Here is a 10,730-nt window from a genome sequence, read left to right on the forward strand (position 1 = left end):
GGTAATTCAGGGTAGTTAGAGATTTCAGATGAAGGTGGAAGCAGAGAGGGCATGTCTGCATGAGTTTCCCAGTCTATTAAGTCCCCAAAGTCTTGCGACTGCTCACCCTCAGCGGCGGTGCAGTGGGCGGGGCTTCCTTCAGCACCCTCACGCTCCACTGTAACTTCCACTGTCGTATGCGATGTAGCCGGCTCTCGCACCTGATCGGACGGTCCATGAAGCTCTGGCTCCTGGGCAAATTCCAGCTCAGTCGCTCCTTCTTGCGACGGCTCGTGGGTTGCTATGGGCTCTGGCTCTCCGTCCGCGGTGGGCTCGGGCTGACGCTCTGCGGCTCGGGGTGATGGTGGGCTGGGCTCTGGGTCAGGAGTGGGACTGGTGTCATCGTCCTCGTAGTCCACGGTCAGTGGGGATCCACAAGACACTCCACAAAGGTGGCAAAATCTCCTCGAGGACCATCTCCGGACAACCGCGCTCTGCACTCGTCGTTCAGGCTCGTCCGGTAGAACGTGCAGAGGCAGTAGTCCGGGTAGTGGGTGTAGTTGGAGATTTCCACGAATAGTCTCGTATTGTCCTCGAGGGAAAGGCTCCTCTGCTCCAGCATGATGAGGAGGCAGGCAGGGTCATTCATGAAAAAACGGAGAAATAAAAACTGATGAAAAACGGAAAACAAAACGAGGGGAAACACGCAGCTATGCTTTACTTTTGTTGTGGTCGGTTATTCTGTCACGGCTGTCTGTCGGTGCACACAAAGTACGAGCGAAGACGAAGGTTTAAAGGGAATAAGGTATTTAATATAACTTCAGATTGAGGAGGTTCACACACACAGGGTAACATAAGTAATAACCGACAAACCAGAACTCAAAAGGACAGCAACTAATATAGTGGCGATAACGAGTGGCAGACAGGTGAACACAATGAAGGTGATTAACTGATAATTAGACAACGGCAGAAACTAGGTCACACATGGGGAATGAAAACACAAACAAAAGTCCATAACTGTGACACCCTTACAACAGTTAACCATGTTTTTACTATGGTAAAACTAGTAATCATAACTGTAGTAATCAGGGTTTTTGAGTTTTTCTCAAACCAAGGTTTTGATATCATGGTTCTACTAAAGTATTATTTTAATGCTGGAGTAAAACTGTGGTAACCATAGTTTTTGAAACATGGTGAAGTTTGTAGTTACTATAGGTTTACTACTATGCTGTAGTAAGACCATGGTTATGGCAGTTACTGTGAATTTACTACAACAATCATAGTTAAACCATGGTTAATTTTGTGGTTGACTTTTGTACGGGTATAAATATGTGAATTGAATGCTTCTATTTGAAAGTCACATTGGATAAAACTATCTGATAATACTGTATGCATTTGTATGTTTAATCTGTTCACTGAAAATAAATTTGCAATTGCTATTGTACATTGTTTTTGATCCATTATTGTGTGCAAGGACATTTCGGTTAGCGTAATCGAACTGATTATGAACCACGGACCGCCCGTGGACCGCCAGCAAACAGTAATTATAAACAGCGGCTCGTCAGCGGACTGCTGTCGGAAAAGCGGTGGCTGCTGCTGGTGGTCCGCTGGAATAACGATGAGCAAAACGCAGGTGAACCGTGGGTGGCGTCCGCCGGTGGGCCGCCGACTCTGCCACCAGTGGGCCGCCAGTGGCCGCTGGTCTTATGTTAGCTGGGCTCATTCATTTATTGATGCTACAAACAAGTGTGCGCTAATATCAGGTAATTTGTGCTTAACCCTGTTTTAATAGTGACTATTTTGATGAATGCATTGTAGTCACGAGACTTTGTATTGTAGTTTCTGTTTAAACAAAGACATTGATGTCAAGTTGTTTTGTGCTGCACATGTTTAGAGTAAGTCGTGTGTCTTTAGGTCATTTTCATTGTATGGGTTTTTTATTGCTGTAATGAGAAAATATAAAGAAGGTAGTAGACTACGTGGGGTGAAAAAAGTTTTATTTTGTTGTGTTTCAGGACCCGGCTTGTATTACTGGTGATTAGCGACACAGTCCACAGAACTGATGAATGATGTGTGAATGAATTATGTTCAGAGGTAATAATGATCAAGTGTTTTCTCATGAACATTTATGAAGATGGTTGTTCTCCTAAAAGTTTGTTTTATAGGTCTCTTAAAGGAGAGCCACCTGTTGGTTTTTAATTCCTCTTTCTTAGATCCAGTTATTTTAAAGGTATTTGTTTGGATTAAAGAATGTATTAATGAAAATACTCAATTCAAGGTATTTATAATAAGTTTTTGTGTTGCAGGACTAGCACGACTATTGTTACAATATATATATATATATATATATATATATATATATATATATATATATATATATTATTGTGGTGAATTGCCCAGTGCTTTTTTGTATCCAGTGTATTAACATTATTGTGATTGTTGTCTTCTTTCCTGATTGCATGGCAGTATATTACATACAACTGTTCCTGACACTTTTCTTTCTTGTAATTGACACCTCTGTTGAATATTTACTTCATAAAGACGGTTTATCAGCATCTGTTACACTTCTTTATTAAAGTTATTTTAAGAAGGTTTTGATATCCAAACATGAGTGATGTTTAACATGAGTGATGTTAAAATGTATTTTATTTCTGTGATCAAAGCTGAATTTTCAGCATCATTACTCTTCAGTTTTACATCAATGGTTTTCAATCCTGTTCCTCGGGACCCACTTCTCTGCACATTTTGCACATCTCCCTTATCTGACACTCGTTTGAGTTCATGGAGCACTTTCCTAATGAGCTGATGATCTGAATCAGGTGTGTAAATTAGGGAGACATGCAAAATGTGCAGAGCTGTGGGTCCCCAGAAACCAGTTTGAAAACCACTGTTTTACATTCAGAAATCATTCTAATATGTGTCAGGATTTTGGACTTGTTTTACCCCTGTCCTTGTTCCTGAGTTTCCTTATGTGGTCATCTTCCTGTTCCTGTCTTCATTATTAGTTCATTAGTCTGTGTTTGATTCATCTCATAGTTTAGTTCTGATTATTTAAGCCCTTTGTCTTCCCTTGTCCTACATCCGGGAGTGAATGTCATCCTTGTGTGTCTTGCATATGTTCCTTGCCTTTTGAGTCATTAAAGACTATTATATTTGAAGCTGATTTCTGCGTCTCCTCATTCTGTGCTCCTGAGTAACGTAACAATATGCTGATTTGTTGCTCAGGAAATATTCCTGATTCGATTGTGATTCCTGATTGATTGTGTGTGTGTGTGTGTGTGTTGTTGTGTGTGTGTTTTGTTTTTGTTTTTTTCTCCAGGATTCCTTGATGAACACTGTTTATTTGAAACAAAAATATTACTCTCACTTCTCATCAATCTAATGCATCTTGCTGAATAAAAATATGATTTTCTTAAAAAAACCTCACTGACTGACTATTGTACACCATTTTACCATTTAAAGTTCTGGAGTCTATTTAACAATGAATCCTGGAAAAAAAAAAAGTTTAGACTAAAATGTTTATCAGCACATCTGTTTTTTATATTGATAACAATCAGAAATGATTTTTGAGCAGCAAATCAACATATCAGATTTATTTTTGAAGGATCATGTGACACTGAAGACTGGAGTAATGATGTTGGAAATTCAGCTTTGATCACAGCAATAAATGACCATTTTAACATATTCAAATAAAAAAATGTTATCTTGAACTGAAATGTCATTTCACAATGTTATAGTTTTCCTCTTTTTTTTCTTTTTTTTTTTGTTTGTTTGGTTGGGTTTTAGTATGGTTTTTGTTTTCAAAACTCATGTGAGACAAGTGTGGTGCTAATCAGCAAGAGGAGGTGCCAATAAAAGGTCCGTACACCATACTAATTAAGCAATACAACTGTTCATTGTTGATACACAGCTGATATCAATAATAATGATTAATAAACAGTTTAATAATCACAAACCAGTGCATAATATAAGAATGATCATGAGTAAATGGATAAAAGATAATAATAATAATAATAATGAATAATACACAAATTCGAGCCTACACTAAAACTAAACCCCAAAGCCAAGTATTAGAACAAATATAAGACCTCAGAGTCGTGCCATCATCTTCACTCTCAAAAGACTGGGAGCCTGTTTCGGTCACAGCAGAAGACCAACCTTATCTTGAAGGTCAATGCAATACACTCCCTTGTACTTTTTTGCATTAATTGCAACCTTGAAAGTATCAACCTTAAATTCCATTCCCACTCTGTTCATCCGTTGAGCGCACAAAACAATACATCCTTTACAGGTTGGTTTACAATTGTTAGGGGAATAACAGCTAAAAACCCAAAAGGACCAGGTGTTGGTTGAATGAAGGCAAGGAGTCAAGAGATGCGTTTCAATCGAAGAAGTTTACTGAAGAAATAGTTTGCAGTTTCAGGCAGGAGTCAGCTACAATACTCACGATGGAGTTCGTAGGCCGCTCTGCGTACAAGTCAAAAATCACCAGCAATTATACCCTGACAGAGGATGCTAATTGCGTCAATGCAAAATTCCACAAAATTCTGATTGGTTCCAAAACCTAGATAAATTTAGACAATTTCCACACATGGACGTAAATCCTTCACGTATATCTCCAAATGATTATTTCAGGCGTCAGCAAATGAAGAAGACCCCTCAGCTCGGATCAGGATGACGACAGGAGACAGTCTTCTCATCTAACAGAGGGAATAGATGCCGACACACACACACAGACACAGCCCTTATCTGCATCTCAAGGTCTTCTAGCTTCTAGCGAGCATCTTATCAGTATGGTTGGTTACACACATACTATGCAGCCATCAATCTTGGAAAATAGAAATACAGGATTGAACAGGATTTTTAATATCTGTTATTCAACATATAAATATCACAGTTCTCTTTGTCACTGTAGCTCACGTAGCTCGCCCTGACCCCTTAGCCTGGCCTTGTGACCCTGAGGGAAAATACACTCAGGTGTTCACACTGTTTACTCTGACCACTTCTAAAAAGGACACATGCACACTTCAATCTACACAAATATAGATGGTTCTACTCCTTAAGTTAATCACCAAACAATCTGGGAGGCTAAATACTGATCAATAAGTTGATTAGTAATCACACAGAAACAATTAATAAGTGAAGGAATATAAAAACTAAACATTGATTTCAGTCATCTCTGGGTTTACTTTTGACGCAGAAACACCTGCTGATTCTCATTTCATAATAAATTTCTTTTCTACTGTTAGAAACTGCACACTGACCTTAATATCTGTCAAAACACGTGCGAAAATCTGGTCAGTGCTGGGAACAGTAAAAAAAACTGCGACTTTAGCCGGTTCCGATTTCTGTGTAGATTTTCTCGCGTCATCACAGAAATTTCAAGAGAAATTTTTAAGGACATTTTATGCCTGCTCAACCCGTTCTCATCAATCTGCGTATAAATAACACTGTTTTACACTAGTGTTGGGCAGAGCGAGGCTTTGTGAAGCACTGAAACAGTCGAAGCAAATGTATCGAGGCTGGACTGGAATGCAGTCTCCTTGGGTACGATTCCTGGGTGAAGCAGTCATCTTCACAAAAGTATAATAAACAATTAAAGTGTGTGTTTTTATTGTTCTGTTCTTGTTATGTGTTGAAACATCAGTCTGACGTCTGAATTAACTCTTTGTGAATAAATAAGTGCGCGTGCACCTTCAAAAAGGTGAGGGCAACAATCTTTTCCTTTTTAATGAGATCATTATTTTAATTATTTCTGTGTTTCTGCGTTGCATGGCATGTGCTAAAATGGAAGCGTATGCGTTCAAATGAGTTGTTAGTAGAACAGTGGGCTTCTCAGTTAGCACAGATGCTAATCTGCCATTGACATTAGCCTAAGCTAACTTCGATATAGACCTGTTGCCATTTGAAATAGATAAATAAAACCATTTTAAATCATGTTGTGACATGGGTCTTCAGCTTTTACACGTGGCTGATGAAAGCACTATAAATCAGCCAACCCAGTATCGCGTGATAATTGTGACCATGCAAAAAGTCCACACATTTACCATATTTTTACCATAGTAACTGTTTCTCTACCATGTCATGTGTAGCCAATTTACCATGCTTCTCCCACCGTGACAGTAGTTTTACTGTGGTATTTGTAGGTATGGTAACCACAACACTTTTCGTGATTTTACCATAGTAACTGTGTTTACTGTCTACTCTTTGCATTTAAAGAACAGTAACACAGTTTCTACCATGTTTTTACTGCATATTTGTAGTCAAAGCACAGTAACACAACACTTAAAATGGTTTTACCACAGTAGCCGTAGTTTTACTGTGGTATTTGTAGTTAAAGCAGTAATTGTACTGAAGTAAATGTAATTCAGTATTTTTCTTCTGTCTTGCAGTTACGTCAGATCACATACTCCAGCAGCTCTTTTAAGAAGTCATCTCTTGTAAAAGCCATCACTTGTTCCTATTTTTCTGAACTGTAATCCATAATTCATTTACACATAGTTTTTGCTCTCTCTCTTTCTGTGCTTCGTGACATTTTTAAATCTCATAATCTCATATTTTTGACCTATTCTTTCAGAAAGCTGCTAGAATTAACAGGGAACTCAATGCTGATCTTGAAGAAGCTGCCAAGGAGGCTGAACAAGTCCTTCAATGATTCAACTCTTCACAGTAATGTTGAACACATTCAGCTATAACTGATTTGCTTTAATGAACGCATCCTTATTTTATGTGTTAATAATAACTTTCCTTACAGTCCTTCCTCTCAAATATTTTGGTCACAGATTATATTTTGCACATTGTCTCAACATGTATATATTTCTCTTTGTTTCAGCTGAAAGGGAAGACCAAAGGAAGGCCTGTCCTGGGATTTGATTTTGGCCGTATTGTGCGTTTACGGAGAAGACCCAGAGCTGCAAAGACAAATGGTACGTCTGTGTTGGTCTGAGCAGCTTGACTGAACTGTACTGCAGATACATTTTGCACAGTATTTGATTTTTCTTAAACTTTGCTTATCACACTTATCCCACAGCCCCATCAGAAAGAACCCCAACAAAGTGTCATGTCGAAGTAGTAATAATTCATACAATTATAATTTAACATAATTTAACAAGTCAGCAAATTCATATGATATTGTACAAGCGTACTCATACAAAATTCTACGACTTTTACTCCTACTTCTGTCATTGCCTCAACTTTCATGCAAATTGTGCTCCTAGTAAGTAGTCAGAGAGTTTATATCATAAAGATTATATTAAGTTAATTGTATTCTTTATTAATCTTTACAAATTGGCGCCGTCTCTTCCCGTTCTAACAGTACATGAAATCTGTCCACTCAGAGTCTGCCTTTCTTTCCATGTTGATTTTTATTGAACGCATCTGTCTAAGAAGCAAGAGTCTGGAAATGCTAGTTTAACTCGTCACGTGACAAATCAGATCTTCAGTTAATTGGCCAAATCAGATCACTTAAAGCTGTTCACACCAAGAACAAGAAATATAATAACTATTTTAACTATTTATTTTTCACACCAACACATGATAACATTCTGTTTATTATAAGTGTGTGCTGCAGTTATGTTGTCTGCCATTTAAATGCTCAAGCTCTTTAAAGTTAAAGATTCCAATGATATTGTTTCTCCTTGTCGTTAAATAGCTGCGGTGTGGACTCATCCTTGGTGTGAAGAGACCTTTAAACTGCTTGTAATATCGTCAACATGTAATCATATTTAAAAGAATTCATATTAGAATTAGAAAAGCTTTTCTAATTCTGTTTTCTTCTCATTTTGTTAAGCTTACACACACAATTCTGTCTATTTCTCTGCATCTTATTCCTTTACTCCCTCACTCACACATTCTTTTATGCTCTGTTGTAAGGTAGAAACTGAGAGTTTGCATGATGGCCTTTTCTCAGACTCTGAATCTGATGTACAGATGAACTCAGGAGCCCGCTAGAGCTGCCAGGAACTTGAGCTTGAAGTTTACTATTATAACTGCTTAATTTATGATTAAACAACAGTAATAATTAAACATGGGGTCGATGGATATTTTCTTGTTTTACAGCTGAAGACCAAAAATGCAAAGAAAATCAGTCACAGCAAGTCAACAGGCAAAACAGTCCTGATGAATGAGGCATGAACATGGTCTTCTTCTGCCCCAACAGAAAAGAGAAAGCTGGAAAGTTGCACATTTCCACTGGTATGTCTGTATTCAAGCAATGCAGTTATATGTGGTACAGCATTTAATGTTGATCTCTCAAAAGACTCTTCAAGTCACCAGTTGTCATTTTTCACATACACATCTTACAAAAGTACATATTTTTTTATAGATCCTAGAATGAGCAAATCAGCTGTGCATCATCTCTGGGATTTAGGCAGGACATGACTGAATATGGTGAGTACTGTCACCTGCACCTGTATTCACCTACACTACTTCTCTGGAGTTATCATTGACTTGTTTTCTCTCTTTGTTTGAAGGAGGATGAAGCCAGTTGATGAAGATATCAATTCAATGGCCACCAAGTGAAGCACTGCTGCCTGAACCCATCAGATATCTGCTGTGAAGACTGCATTCACAAACAGCTCTACTGTGAAAGCACAGAAGTTACAGCCCATAAAAGAAACAAGATAGTGGTGGAGGGATTCTTTTAGCCCATACCTCCAACAAGAATCAATGGCAAGTCCAGTGCAACAATTATAAATAAAAATACAATATATTTTTTGTTGATTTACCACACCCTAAATACATGTTTTGTCCCTCCAGGACATCAAGACCAGGTGGTGTGTGAGAAAAGCATGGAGGGCCGTCAGAGACTCCAGCCACCCGAGCCATGGATTGCTCTCACCGTCACCATCAGGCAGATGTTATCGCAGAACCTTCACCAGCAGACTGCAAGACAAGTTCTTTCCACAGACAATCAGACTGAACTGAACTCGTACCAGTAACACCACACACACACAGCACACCAACCTCTTATGCACTGCACTCTATCACTTACACTGACTGGACTCTGACTCACTATTATTCTGCATCCTGACAATCTGTTTGCACTCATTCATACCGTACTGCACTGCAAAGGTATGTGTGTACTGTGATTGTTTTCATTTCATGCTGTCTGTATAGTATAATATTTACCATATGGTGTTCTCTATCTGTATTGAGTCCCTTTCACGAGTTCACTCTTACCTATAATAAACTGAGTAAAGATTATGCATATTTGGCGTGCTGTCCAGGGGGAGGGCTCCGAGCTCAGTAATCACTCCCGAGCCCAGGGTACTCCCCCTGTCTGGGGAGAGGGGTCCGAGCTCGGCCTTTAGCCCGGACCCAGAGCGTTCCCCCCAAAGATGCATTAAGCGCAGGACAGCAGCCAGAGAGGTGCGTTGATAACCCCCCAAAATTTGCAGAGCTTAAGGTTGGTGGGGTGCTGGATGTCGCTTGGAGTAACGGCACTGCTGTGGCCTTCGAGAAGAGAGTTTGGCTCCTGCGGGAACGGATACTGCTGCAGCAACTGAAAAGAAAAAGTGGTTCCTGCGGAAGCTGCGGCAGCACCTGAAAAGATGAAATGGCTTCTGCAGGGAACTGCTGCGGCATCTGAAAAGTAGAGATGAGAGGGAAATACAGATAGGGCTGCGGCAGTGGGAAAATACAGAGCTCCTGCGGGAGCAGACACTGCTGCGGCAGTGGGGACATACAGATAGAGCTCCTGCGGGAGCAGACACTGCTGCGGCAGTGGGGACATACGGAGAGCTCCTGCGGGAGCAGACACTGCTGCGGCGGTGGGGACATACAGATAGAGCTCCTGCGGGAGCAGACACTGCTGAGATGGTTGAAGTGGAGATGGGCCGCTATGGGTGGATTTGGTGGGGTTAGAGGGGATGGATATGGCGGGTCTGAAGTTTGAGTGAACAGGGATGGGCTGGCATTAAAGAGGGTCAGCTGATGAAGGTTCGGTGAGCTTCTTTGATATGGAAACGGTCTGACTGCATGTAGGTCTTGAAGACTTCTGACAAATCTGTGGCCTGATGCTGCTGGATACGGGGGAGTGGTTCCCAGACAAGAGCGTTCGGCGGGATGGGAGAGCATGGTGTGGTGGAAGATGGTGAGAAGGGCGAGCAAGGGGAGGAGAAAAGGTAGCCGCTGGAACTGCTAGTGGAGGCAAATGCTCAAAAGAAAACAAAAGAGAGGGAGGGAAAGTGAGGGGGAATGGTGGGCGCCGGGGACCGTGTTGCTAGCGGAGGCATGCTCATGCTAGACTTGGACGGTGGGGCTACGGGCCATGGGTAGGGGATGGTGTTGAGAGTGGGGTGAGGCAAGGGCTGTGGATGGGTCTGCGCTGCTAGCGGAGGCATGCTCACTGCGGGCCATGGGTAGGGGAGTGGATTGGGAGTGGGGTGAGGCAAGGGCTGTGCCGCTAGCGGAGGCGTGCTCACGCTAACGTCTGCTATGGAAGCTGAAGGTCACTGAAATGGAAAAGGGGTTATTAGTAGCAGCAGGAGAAGACTGAGATGTGTGGACCTGTGCCTCAAGCGGAGGCGTCCTCGTGATAGAGTTGGACAGTGGGGCTGGGGCCATGGGTAGGGGAGGGGGTTGGGAGTGGGGTAAGGAAAGGGCAGTGGATGGTTCTGCACCACCACCTCACGCTAGCGTTTCTATGGAAGCTGGAGGTCACTGGAAAGGAAGAGGAGTTAGAAGTAACAGGAGGAAAAAGGCATGTGAGGGCCTGTGTTGCAAGCAGAGGCAGCCTCACACTTGCTTCA

The sequence above is a fragment of the Onychostoma macrolepis genome, chromosome 01 (assembly GCF_012432095.1).
Source record: "Onychostoma macrolepis isolate SWU-2019 chromosome 01, ASM1243209v1, whole genome shotgun sequence".
In the NCBI taxonomy this organism is placed as follows: Eukaryota; Metazoa; Chordata; class Actinopteri; order Cypriniformes; family Cyprinidae; genus Onychostoma; species Onychostoma macrolepis.